Source organism: Sander lucioperca, chromosome 21 (assembly GCF_008315115.2).
Source record: "Sander lucioperca isolate FBNREF2018 chromosome 21, SLUC_FBN_1.2, whole genome shotgun sequence".
Taxonomy (NCBI): domain Eukaryota; kingdom Metazoa; phylum Chordata; class Actinopteri; order Perciformes; family Percidae; genus Sander; species Sander lucioperca.
In genome coordinates this window covers 936,866-949,956 of record NC_050193.1, presented here as the reverse complement: position 1 = coordinate 949,956, position 13,091 = coordinate 936,866, and the positions used below count along the sequence as shown (strand labels likewise).

The 13,091-nt window shown below is 35.9% G+C and overlaps 1 protein-coding gene, 1 long non-coding RNA gene and 1 pseudogene across 2 annotated transcripts in view; 1 reads left to right on the top strand and 2 right to left on the bottom strand.

The window, feature by feature from the left end:
• The window catches only part of LOC116055156 (SE-cephalotoxin-like), a 521,701-nt gene that overhangs the window by 271,192 nt on the left and 237,418 nt on the right, over positions 1–13,091 (bottom strand). The gene's annotated exons all lie outside the window — the stretch shown is intronic.
• Positions 1–13,091, bottom strand: part of LOC116062301 — a 1,036,964-nt pseudogene that overhangs the window by 797,225 nt on the left and 226,648 nt on the right.
• Positions 2,161–4,198, top strand: LOC116055170. The gene is made up of 3 exons (XR_004106231.2): positions 2,161–2,332; positions 3,423–3,456; positions 4,174–4,198. It is a non-coding gene; the product is annotated as an uncharacterized LOC116055170 (long non-coding RNA).

The window sequence follows — 13,091 nt, the reverse complement described above, 5'->3', positions numbered from 1 at the left end:
TTCTTTTCCAGCAACATCTACAAGGGGTAAGTAAATTTTAAAAGCATATCTTCTGTTTAAGCATATTGTAAGATATTTAATGCATTTGTAAGATATTTAATGCATTCAGTCATTTATGAATTAAAAAAGGCTGCTGGAGCATTTTAGCTAGTCTGCTAGCTAACTTTTTACCTCGTTTTTCACAGCCTTCCTCAACAAAGACCTCTGGAGTTTTTTGCTTTTTAATTATTTTTGTTTGAAAGAAAGAAAGAGACTGCGTTTTTGCAACTATGCATACATGTGGTAAGTAAATTTAAAAAGCTATCTTCTGTTTAAGCATATTGTAAGATATTTAATGCATTCAGTCATTCATGAATTAAATCGATTTTGGGACATATATTTTATCTAGTTTGCATCATTAGGTCCTTATCCATGTGTTTTTAGCTAACTTAATATATAGACTGATGTGTGTGTGTGTGTGTGTGTGTGTGTGTGTGTGTAACAATAAGTTACGGGAGTGAGAGATGCAAGGCATTGTGGCTGTTTAACTAATTTATATCAGTTTTAAGACTAAAAGATCATGTTGTAGGGGCATTTATTGGTTTCAATAGGTAATGTACAGTAGATTTAAGACGAAGATACAGCTATAACATTATCTAAATGGTTGGTTTGTGACTAAACCTTTATCACAAGCTGCTTTAACACATAAGCTCTCGCCATATGACCCATTTCTATCATGATCAGGTTTAACAAAATCTTAATGTAAAATGTTCACTTTCTTTAGTGTTAACCTTATAAACTAATATAGGAGATAGTTTTACTGTTAGCTGACATAGTCTGTCCATGTTATAGCATCGACTGCCTATATTACCTTTCAACAGATGTATTCTCAGTAATCTGGCAATCTACTAGAAACAGGGTGCTTTTAAATCACCAAAATACTGGTACTCGTTTGGTGTGCTCCTCAATGCTTTTAGCATTGGGGGGCTAACACTAATGTTACTTTTACTTTATGACAAGTGTGTTCTGACTGACCTGTCACCTAACGTTCTCTGTCAGTCATTTTTAACTAGCATGTTAGAGCGCTAACTAACTAGCTTGTTAGCTGTCCATTGTCCTTCTATTTACTTCACTAAATCACTAAATTACATCTTAGGTTAGCTAATGTTGTATTTTGGTTTCTCCCTTGTAACTAGGGCTGAACGATTTTTGAAAATCTAAATGCGATTTTTTCAAAAATATTGCGATTCAATATGCGATTATTTTTTAAGCTCTTTGTCTTCTGTATTATTCAACAAAGACGACCTGTATGTGATGATGAAATGAAATGATGAATGACATCTTTTATTTAACTACTTCAGTCCCAGTAGTATACTGAGCACTGACCAAGCCTGGTGGAAACATTCATTTGAAAGTCAGAAACAAATCACACAAACTAAAGGGCAGATTGCAGAAATATAAAAACAAATATGTGGCTTTACCACACTTAGTAGTATTCACATTCAATTATCATTTACTGTAATAAACATATGTAAATATGTGGATTGCACTTTTTAAACACTGTCTTTGAACTCTACTAGACAGTTAAATAAGTAAAAATATAGTATATACAGTATATACAATGGTGTATTTTTTACAGAGCACACAGAGGAGCTGCCTCCAGCCCCTCCCTCCCCTCATGAAGTGGCGTGCCGCGTGCATGACAGTGGCAACATTGCACTCACACTCAGAGACAGAGAGGCTATCGTTACGTTAGCAGTAGCATGCTTCTGCTGGTCTTGCCGTGGGATTAACTGTACTAATAAAACCGTTGAAACAACGCAGCCACGCTGCTGTGAAAGCTCACCGAACGCATTTATCAGAGTCTGGTTGTTACCCCTCCCCGTGGTAGTCTCAACCACTCCATATCTTTATAACGGAGCTAGCTAACTGGATCTAACCGCTAATCGGAGCTAATCATTGCTAACCGAGCTAACATATGTTTTCTGATAATTGGGTGTGTGTTTGTGCTAATGATATGTAGCATTTTGAAAGAACTGGTCCTTGTTTTTAAAATAGTACTTAAGCAATCGAAAAAAAGAAGAAGAAAAAAAAAAAAACTGCAATTGTAACACACTGCTGTTTATACTGTTTAAACCTCTTGATTAAACAGATTCTCTTCTTAAAAACAGAAAATGTAAAGTCCCAAGGCTATCAGACGACTTACAACTTGCCAGACCTGAACCAGGTGATCAACTTACAAGAGGAGAAAAGTTGACATTTAATTGCCCCCCGGCCTGCAGACTAAGCGTGAAAGCAGTGGATGACTGTTTAGCAGGCGGTCAATGGAGTGACTCCTTTCCAACATGTGGAGGTAAATCAAGGCTCTTCTTTTCCCCTTGCTCTTTATCTAGATGTTTCTCACAGAGCACCGTAATCTCACAATGCATGATTTGCACTATTTATCCTGTGTTCTACATTTTACAAATCATGTTTGTGATGTGCTATTTTTTCTTCTTCTAGTACACATTAATAATACTTACTGTTTCTGGTATCAACATTAATCCAACTTAAAGTTAAATAAAGTTTGAATTAACACATCTTTTAAAGGGGTTTGAACAAGACCTGAACATTGAAACCTTCATGTATAGTGTGTATTGCAGAGCGACTGTATACGACTATTGGTTTTAGCTTTTTCTATGAAATAACTTATTTTTTTATTTTTTTGTGGGGGTGACTGAGTATGGGTGATCACAAGCACAAGGGTGTGTGAACAGTAAAGTAGCATTCAATCCTGTGTGACCTAATCTAAGTCTGGTATAGACCAGTTCTTCCCTTATGTTTAAACTCAGAGCAGTCCCCCTTTTCCAGGGCACATTCTTCAGTATTTTATGATAGCACATGATTACTTTCTTTTGTACTAACCTTATAAACCAATAGGGGGATAGTTTTTATTGTTAGCTGCCATCGTCTGTCATTGCTACAGTGTTGACTTCCTATATTACCTTCTAACAGCTGTATTCTCAGTAATGGACATGTTTTGATGTGATTCTCCATGTTGACATGTTGACTGATTTGGGTATATGGAGAGAAATTAATTATATTTTCTTTTTATTCTAGCCTTATAAACCAATATGGTAGATAGTTACGTGTAAACATCCTAGGTTAACTAATATTGTATTAGTTCTCTACCCGTGTAACATATGCCAAAAACAGTAACAGATGAAGTCAAGTACATGTACATTTTAGTGCTTGTAAGGAATTGATCCCTGTATGGTATATTAGCACTTCACAGAGGAAAATCCCAACCATTCCATGTGTAAAGGGTTGTAGGACTGTTTATAAAATAAGAAGACATTTGGGTTTTCGGTTTTGTTGTGTGAGGATGTTGTATTTTAGACGGTGACGTTCATGGGTTTTTTTTTTTGTTTGTTTTTTTAAACTGTACCCATTTATGTTTTTAGGTCACCTGCAAAGTTTGTCATTCCTTCACCTCAGGTATGTTTATACAAGCACTGTCGCTGTTTAAACAAGGCATTAGCTGATGAGCTGCTAATGGCATGAATAGTTTGGAAGTTACCAACGCATAAAAATAAAAGTGGTTGTACGCTGAGGTAACCAATACCTTGAGGGGGGGTTCAATTTTAATTTATTATTGTTATTATTATTATTATTATTATTATTATTATTGATTGTGTTAAGATAGTTTAACTAGTTTGTTTTTGACAAATAGATTACTTCTGATCGTAAGCAAATGCTATTTCGCAAAATCACTACTTGGTTTGTTTACTTCTTGCTAGTTAAAAGTAATATTGGAACTGAATCCTTACTAAAACAGATCACTGTTCTAACATGTGTTTAACTATCTAGAGGTGACTGCTATGTTTATAGTAGTTCTTCTTGAAATTACACCTACCAGGGACTTTTATTGTAAGATATTGATAACTCGTGTGAAAACATCAACACGGTCTATTTAGTAATGTATCACGACTGCAGATAATCAGCTCTTTACCTTGATTGCTGATTTGCTAGGTGTATGGGGCAATAGTAAAACCTAAAACTGTAATATAACTGAAAGAACACAAGAAACTGGATTGTTTGTGTCAGTTTAGGCATCACGTTATGTGTTGTTCATCAGAATTTAGTCTTCATTCCTCCATATAACATAAGTCTAAAAATGATGGAATCACAAAAACGTATTTTCTTTTCTTTCAGTTGCGGCTGAAGGGCTCAACCAATCCTACAACATAGCAGCACAGTGTCTTATCACCACCCCATGAAAGCTAGAAGTCACTCATGGCTATTGATTATACGTCACTTTAGCTTTGCTACTACCTCATTTAATTCAATTATTCTTAACTTGTGTTGCAATACCTGAATTATCCCTATTGTGAAACCTAAACTTATCTTTTATTTTAGTTCATATCATAACCCTGCTCACAAACTCACATGTACATGGGTCATCTGGTTGCCAATATCAATGTTCCTGCTACAGTAAATCCTACAGGCAAAGTGTACTGCTTCACAGGAGTATGAACCATACGCTTTTTAGGTTTTGTCTCAAATATTGTGCAGTTTGTTATGAATTACTCATTGGTTTTGACAAGGTAAATTAAATCTGTTAAACAACATGTTTGTTGTGTCCACTCTGGTAAATTTAATTGGACTGTTTTTTAGAAAGATTACAGAACATGAAAAACCTAACTGCCTTGTTTTTAATTTGTTGCAAATATGACCAAATATGACTTTAATAATCTCTTATTGCTCTGAAAAACTACAATGATTTAAGAAATATCAGTGATGCTTATAAACATTTATTGAATTGATTGTATATGTGGGCAGACATTACAGGCACCTATTCATGCAAGCAGAGAACACAATAGTTTGTTCTCTCTTTTATCAAACGATCAAAATAACGAAAACTAGGTGGGAAAAAACATTTTCGTTATATCATGGACAAGTCAAGGGGAAATAGTAGTTGAAAATAAGAATGTGTCAGGCATCCACCTTTATGACCTACTGAAAAGTGTCACAACCTCTATTTTTTATTATTTTTTCTATTGAGGGTTTTTTTCTTTTGAGGGGTATTTTCTTTATTCAAGGATGTGAAAAGACAGTGTTGAATGTAACCTGTAACATTATGTGTTTACATTTAATTTTATATTTTCCTTTTTTAACCTATTTTTTTATTATTTTTTCTTTTGAGGGGTATTTTCTTTATTCAAGGATGCGAAAAGACAGTGTTGAATGTAACCTGTAGCATTAAATGAATGTGTTTTAATTTTATCTGATGAATGCATTTTTCTGTATGGCTCTTTAAAAAAATAAAAAATAAAACAAATGACATTGTAAGATTAATATATTCTGCATTCTTTATTGGAAAACATCATTACACAATACTTTTTACCTATAGGTAGCGCATGAACATTGTACGCATTTAAATTTCTGATCGTGACACACATTGGGATGTATTCTGCTAACAAAATGACTAACCATCGTGTCGTTGCATACAAGATTAGTGCCATACATGTTCAATACTTTTGTATAAGGAATTTTTTTCTGAATATGACATAAAAAGAAAATGCAGTGCTGACCACAGGTTGTAGAATAATTATTTTGCACTTGGATTGCTGAATGGTATATCTCCACACAGTTTTTTAAGAGGAAATGGCTGATTTCTTGAGGAAAAAAGCTAGGCGGGTGTCCAAAGCTATCAAAGAACAAACCATGCTTGTTCTTGGTAATGTAAACACATTCCTTTAATGTTACAGGTTACATTCAACACTGACTTTTCACATCCATGAATAAAGAAAATACCCTCAATAGAAAAAATAATAAAAAAAATAGGTTAAAAAAGGAAAATATAAAATTAAATGTAAACACATAATGTTACAGGTTACATTCAACACTGTCTTTTCACATCCTTGAATAAAGAAAATACCCCTCAAAAGAAAAAAACCCTCAATAGAAAAAATAATAAAAAATAGAGGTTGTGACACTTTTCAGTAGGTCATAAAGGTGGATGCCTGACACATTCTTATTTTCAACTACTATTTCCCCTTGACTTGTCCATGATATAACGACAATGTTTTTTCCCACCTAGTTTTTGTTATTTTGATCGTTTGATAAAAGAGAGAACAAACTATTGTGTTCTCTGCTTGCATGAATAGGTGCCTGTAATGTCTGCCCACATATACAATCAATTCAATAAATGTTTATAAGCATCACTGATATTTCTTAAATCATTGTAGTTTTTCAGAGCAATAAGAGATTATTAAAGTCATATTTGGTCATATTTGCAACAAATTAAAAACCCTTATCAAGGCAGTTAGGTTTTTCATGTTCTGTAATCTTTCTAAAAAACAGTCCAATTAAATTTACCAGAGTGGACACAACAAACAGGTTGTTTAACAGATTTAATTTACCTTGTCAAAACCAATGAGTAATTCATAACAAACTGCACAATATTTGAGACAAAACCTAAAAAGCGTATGGTTCATACTCCTGTGAAGCAGTACACTTTGCCTGTAGGATTTACTGTAGCAGGAACATTGATATTGGCAACCAGATGACCCATGTACATGTGAGTTTGTGAGCAGGGTTATGATATGAACTAAAATAAAAGATAAGTTTAGGTTTCACAATAGGGATAATTCAGGTATTGCAACACAAGTTAAGAATAATTGAATTAAATGAGGTAGTAGCAAAGCTAAAGTGACGTATAATCAATAGCCATGAGTGACTTCTAGCTTTCATGGGGTGGTGATAAGACACTGTGCTGCTATGTTGTAGGATTGGTTGAGCCCTTCAGCCGCAACTGAAAGAAAAGAAAATACGTTTTTGTGATTCCATCATTTTTAGACTTATGTTATATGGAGGAATGAAGACTAAATTCTGATGAACAACACATAACGTGACGCCTAAACTGACACAAACAATCCAGTTTCTTGTGTTCTTTCAGTTATATTACAGTTTTAGGTTTTACTATTGCCCCATACACCTAGCAAATCAGCAATCAAGGTAAAGAGCTGATTATCTGCAGTCGTGATACATTACTAAATAGACCGTGTTGATGTTTTCACACGAGTTATCAATATCTTACAATAAAAGTCCCTGGTAGGTGTAATTTCAAGAAGAACTACTATAAACATAGCAGTCACCTCTAGATAGTTAAACACATGTTAGAACAGTGATCTGTTTTAGTAAGGATTCAGTTCCAATATTACTTTTAACTAGCAAGAAGTAAACAAACCAAGTAGTGATTTTGCGAAATAGCATTTGCTTACGATCAGAAGTAATCTATTTGTCAAAAACAAACTAGTTAAACTATCTTAACACAATCAATAATAATAATAATAATAATAATAATAATAACAATAATAAATTAAAATTGAACCCCCCCTCAAGGTATTGGTTACCTCAGCGTACAACCACTTTTATTTTTATGCGTTGGTAACTTTCAAACTATTCATGCCATTAGCAGCTCATCAGCTAATGCCTTGTTTAAACAGCGACAGTGCTTGTATAAACATACCTGAGGTGAAGGAATGACAAACTTTGCAGGTGACCTAAAAACATAAATGGGTACAGTTTAAAAAAACAAACAAAAAAAAAAACCCATGAACGTCACCGTCTAAAATACAACATCCTCACACAACAAAACCGAAAACCCAATGTCTTCTTATTTTATAAACAGTCCTACAACCCTTTACACATGGAATGGTTGGGATTTTCCTCTGTGAAGTGCTAATATACCATACAGGGATCAATTCCTTACAAGCACTAAAATGTACATGTCCTTGACTTCATCTGTTACTGTTTTTGGCATATGTTACACGGGTAGAGAACTAATACAATATTAGTTAACCTAGGATGTTTACACCTAACTATCTACCATATTGGTTTATAAGGCTAGAATAAAAAGAAAATATAATTAATTTCTCTCCATATACCCAAATCAGTCAACATGTCAACATGGAGAATCACATCAAAACATGTCCATTACTGAGAATACAGCTGTTAGAAGGTAATATAGGAAGTCAACACTGTAGCAATGACAGACGATGGCAGCTAACAATAAAAACTATCCCCCTATTGGTTTATAAGGTTAGTACAAAAGAAAGTAATCATGTGCTATCATAAAATACTGAAGAATGTGCCCTGGAAAAGGGGGACTGCTCTGAGTTTAAACATAAGGGAAGAACTGGTCTATACCAGACTTAGATTAGGTCACACAGGATTGAATGCTACTTTACTGTTCACACACCCTTGTGCTTGTGATCACCCATACTCAGTCACCCCCACAAAAAAATAAAAAAATAAGTTATTTCATAGAAAAAGCTAAAACCAATAGTCGTATACAGTCGCTCTGCAATACACACTATACATGAAGGTTTCAATGTTCAGGTCTTGTTCAAACCCCTTTAAAAGATGTGTTAATTCAAACTTTATTTAACTTTAAGTTGGATTAATGTTGATACCAGAAACAGTAAGTATTATTAATGTGTACTAGAAGAAGAAAAAATAGCACATCACAAACATGATTTGTAAAATGTAGAACACAGGATAAATAGTGCAAATCATGCATTGTGAGATTACGGTGCTCTGTGAGAAACATCTAGATAAAGAGCAAGGGGAAAAGAAGAGCCTTGATTTACCTCCACATGTTGGAAAGGAGTCACTCCATTGACCGCCTGCTAAACAGTCATCCACTGCTTTCACGCTTAGTCTGCAGGCCGGGGGGCAATTAAATGTCAACTTTTCTCCTCTTGTAAGTTGATCACCTGGTTCAGGTCTGGCAAGTTGTAAGTCGTCTGATAGCCTTGGGACTTTACATTTTCTGTTTTTAAGAAGAGAATCTGTTTAATCAAGAGGTTTAAACAGTATAAACAGCAGTATGTTACAATTGCAGTCTTCTTCTTTTTTTCGATTGCTTAAGTACTATTTTAAAAACAAGGACCAGTTCTTTCAAAATGCTACATATCATTAGCACAAACACACACCCAATTATCAGAAAACATATGTTAGCTCGGTTAGCAATGATTAGCTCTGATTAGCGGTTAGATCCAGTTAGCTAGCTCCGTTATAAAGATATGGAGTGGTTGAGACTACCACGGGGAGGGGTAACAACCAGACTCTGATAAATGCGTTCGGTGAGCTTTCACAGCAGCGTGGCTGCGTTGTTTCAACGGTTTTATTAGTACAGTTAATCCCACGGCAAGACCAGCAGAAGCATGCTACTGCTAACGTAACGATAGCCTCTCTGTCTCTGAGTGCAACGTTGACGCTGTCATGCACGCTGCACGCCACTTCATGAGGGGAGGGAGGGGCTGGAGGCAGCTCCTCTGTGTGCTCTGTAAAAAATACACCATTGTATATACTGTATATACTATATTTTTACTTATTTAACTGTCTAGTAGAGTTCAAAGACAGTGTTTAAAAAGTGCAATCCACATATTTACATATGTTTATTACAGTAAATGATAATTGAATGTGAATACTACTAAGTGTGGTAAAGCCGCATATTTGTTTTTATATTTCTGCAATCTGCCCTTTAGTTTGTGTGATTTGTTTCTGACTTTCAAATGAATGTTTACACCAGGCTTGGTCAGTGCTCAGTATACTACTGGGACTGAAGTAGTTAAATAAAAGATGTCATTCATATAAATTCCTGCATCACCTAATTTCATCATCACATACAGGTCGTCTTTGTTGAATAATACAGAAGACAAAGAGCTTAAAAAATAATCGCATATTGAATCGCAATATTTTTGAAAAAATCGCAATTAGATTATTTTCAAATATCGTTCAGCCCTAGTTACAAGGGAGAAACCAAAATACAACATTAGCTAACCTAAGATGTTTACAGTTAACGGCAATGATGCTAACAGAATTGAGAAGTAGGCCAAACGGGGCTGTCACGACTAATTTAGTGATTTAAAAGCACACTGTTTCTAGCATATTGGCCCGTTACTGTGAATACCTCTGTTAGATGGTAATATAGGAAGTTGACACTATAAAAAGGACCACCTTATGGGCACTAACATGTAGGTGGGTGAAGCTCCCAGCTATGCTGCTATAACTTGCGACGCAGATAGGAAACCAGTACAAGCTAACTACTGATAACATAAGCACTCTGGTTCAGTGGATGTCAATCTTATTGTTTTAGTGAAGTAAATAGAAGGACAATGGACAGCTAACAAGCTAGTTAGTTAGCGCTCTAACATGCTAGTTAAAAATGACTGACAGAGAACGTTAGGTGACAGGTCAGTCAGAACACACTTGTCATAAAGTAAAAGTAACATTAGTGTTAGCCCCCCAATGCTAAAAGCATTGAGGAGCACACCAAACGGGGTTGTCCCCCGTATTTTGGTGATTTAAAAGCACCCTGTTTCTAGTAGATTGCCAGATTACTGAGAATACATCTGTTGAAAGGTAATATAGGCAGTCGATGCTATAACATGGACAGACTATGTCAGCTAACAGTAAAACTATCTCCTATATTAGTTTATAAGGTTAACACTAAAGAAAGTGAACATTTTACATTAAGATTTTGTTAAACCTGATCATGATAGAAATGGGTCATATGGCGAGAGCTTATGTGTTAAAGCAGCTTGTGATAAAGGTTTAGTCACAAACCAACCGTTTAGATAATGTTATAGCTGTAGCTTCGTCTTAAATCTACTGTACATTACCTATTGAAACCAATAAATGCCCCTACAACATGATCTTTTAGTCTTAAAACTGATATAAATTAGTTAAACAGCCACAATGCCTTGCATCTCTCACTCCCGTAACTTATTGTTACACACACACACACACACACACACACACACACACACATCAGTCTATATATTAAGTTAGCTAAAAACACATGGATAAGGACCTAATGATGCAAACTAGATAAAATATATGTCCCAAAATCGATTTAATTCATGAATGACTGAATGCATTAAAGCAGCCATATTATGCTCATTTTCAGGTTCATAATTGTATTTTAAGGTTGTACCAGAATAGGTTTACATGGTTTAATTTTCAAAAAACACCATATTTTTGTTGTACTGCAGTGCTCTCTCTCACTGCTGCAGATCCTCTTTTCAGCTGGTCTCTGTTTTAGCTACAGAGTCAGACCTCTTTTCTTCTTCTTCTTCTGTACTATCTTTGATTGCACTGCACATGCCCAGTAGCTCAGATGTAGATCATGTCAGCTGGCTAGCTCCATAGACAGTAAAAGAAAGGCTGTTTCTACAACTTTGGTCAGTTACAAGGCAGGATTAGCTGGGAGCGTTAGCATGCTAGCGTTAGCCATAGCGTTAGCATGCTAACGCTACGAGCTAATGGTTGCGGTTAGCCTGCTCGTTTCGGCTTGTGACGTCACAAGCCGTGCCGATTTTGAACAGCTCACCCAGAGACTGAAGGCAGGACACATTCAGAAACTTTATCTCACTCTAAACAGCATGGATGGATTTTTTTCAAAGTTTGTATGTGTGTGGAAGCACCAGAGACACAACATAACACCCCAAATCCCAGAAAAAGTGATTTTTTCATAATATGGGCACTTTAAATATCTTACAATATGCTTAAACAGAAGATAGCTTTTTAAATTTACTTACCACATGTATGCATAGTTGCAAAAACGCAGTCTCTTTCTTTCTTTCAAACAAAAATAATTAAAAAGCAAAAAACTCCAGAGGTCTTTGTTGAGGAAGGCTGTGAAAAACGAGGTAAAAAGTTAGCTAGCAGACTAGCTAAAATGCTCCAACAGCCTTTTTTAATTCATAAATGACTGAATGCATTAAATATCTTACAATATGCTTAAACAGAAGATATGCTTTTAAAATTTACTTACCCCTTGTAGATGTTGCTGGAAAAGAATCCTCTTTGCTTTCACAAAAAAAAGAATTAAAAAAAAACCAACACAGGCTGACTTTGTTAGGGAAAAAACGTGGTAACAAGCTAGCTAGCAGACTGGCTAAAAAACAGAGGATAAAAAAAGTGAGCAAGATAGCTGGAAAAAGGTCTGCTATTAAAACGTAATATGCTTTGCTGAAAAAACACAGTCTCTTTTTCTTTCAAACAGAAAGAATTAAAAAGCAAAATCTCCAGAGGCCTTTGTTAGGGAAAAAACGTGGTAACAAGCTAGCTAGCAGACCACGAGCTGTGTCCCCAGTCTTGACCGCAGAGAAATTGCTCAAGGTCTGACCGCGAGATGCGCTCCCAGAATCGGCCGTTACAGACACACCCACAGCGCGAACGTAAGGACGCGCTAACGTCATTACACCCCGCGAGATGCGCTCCCAGAATCGACCGCTAGAGACACGGTAGCGGTGCGCCGCTAGAGACACGGTCGCGGTGCGGCCGTAAGGACTTTTCTGTACATGGCACCTGAGTGCATCCTGCACTTTCAGGATGCCTCCTCGTACACTGACATGTGGTCCCTGGGGGCCACCTTCCTGGAATTGTTCACAAGGTCAACCCCATGGGTCATCAGAAAACGAGAGCTGGCTGTTCTCATGGCATCGAAGACCCCACCACATGCTCTCCCAAGTCTCAACGACAAGTACCACTTTCTGTGTTCATTGCTCAACTATGAGCCACAATCCCGACCCACCGCCTCAGAAGTAGTGCAATTTCTCAAGTCAGGGGTGGGGCTGGATTTAGAGAGTCGATATGGCTATAAGTGGTAGGGAAATGCTGTCAGTGTGTGGAAGTGTTTTTGGTAGTTGTTCCTGATAGTTCTGAACAGCAGTGAAGTACAGGATCTATACCTGAATTCATAGTTTAAATAATTAAAGACAGTTGTAATTATGTTTCTATATGGATGCATTGTCCATTGTGTGGTCAGTAATGTCCAGCACTGTCAGTTTGTTCTAACAGAATGCACTTTATTAAAGAACATATGTCATAAATATGGTTAATGTTTTCAAAGTACACTGTTCAGAAAGGCAGTAATGTATGTTTGTTCTAACAGAATGCACTATATTAAAGAACATATGTCATAAATATGGTTAATGTTTTCAAAGTACACTGTTCAGAAAGGCAGTAATGTATGTTTGTTCTAACAGAATGCACTATATTAAAGAACATATGTCAAATATGGTTAATGATTTCAAAGTACACTGTTCAGAAAGGCA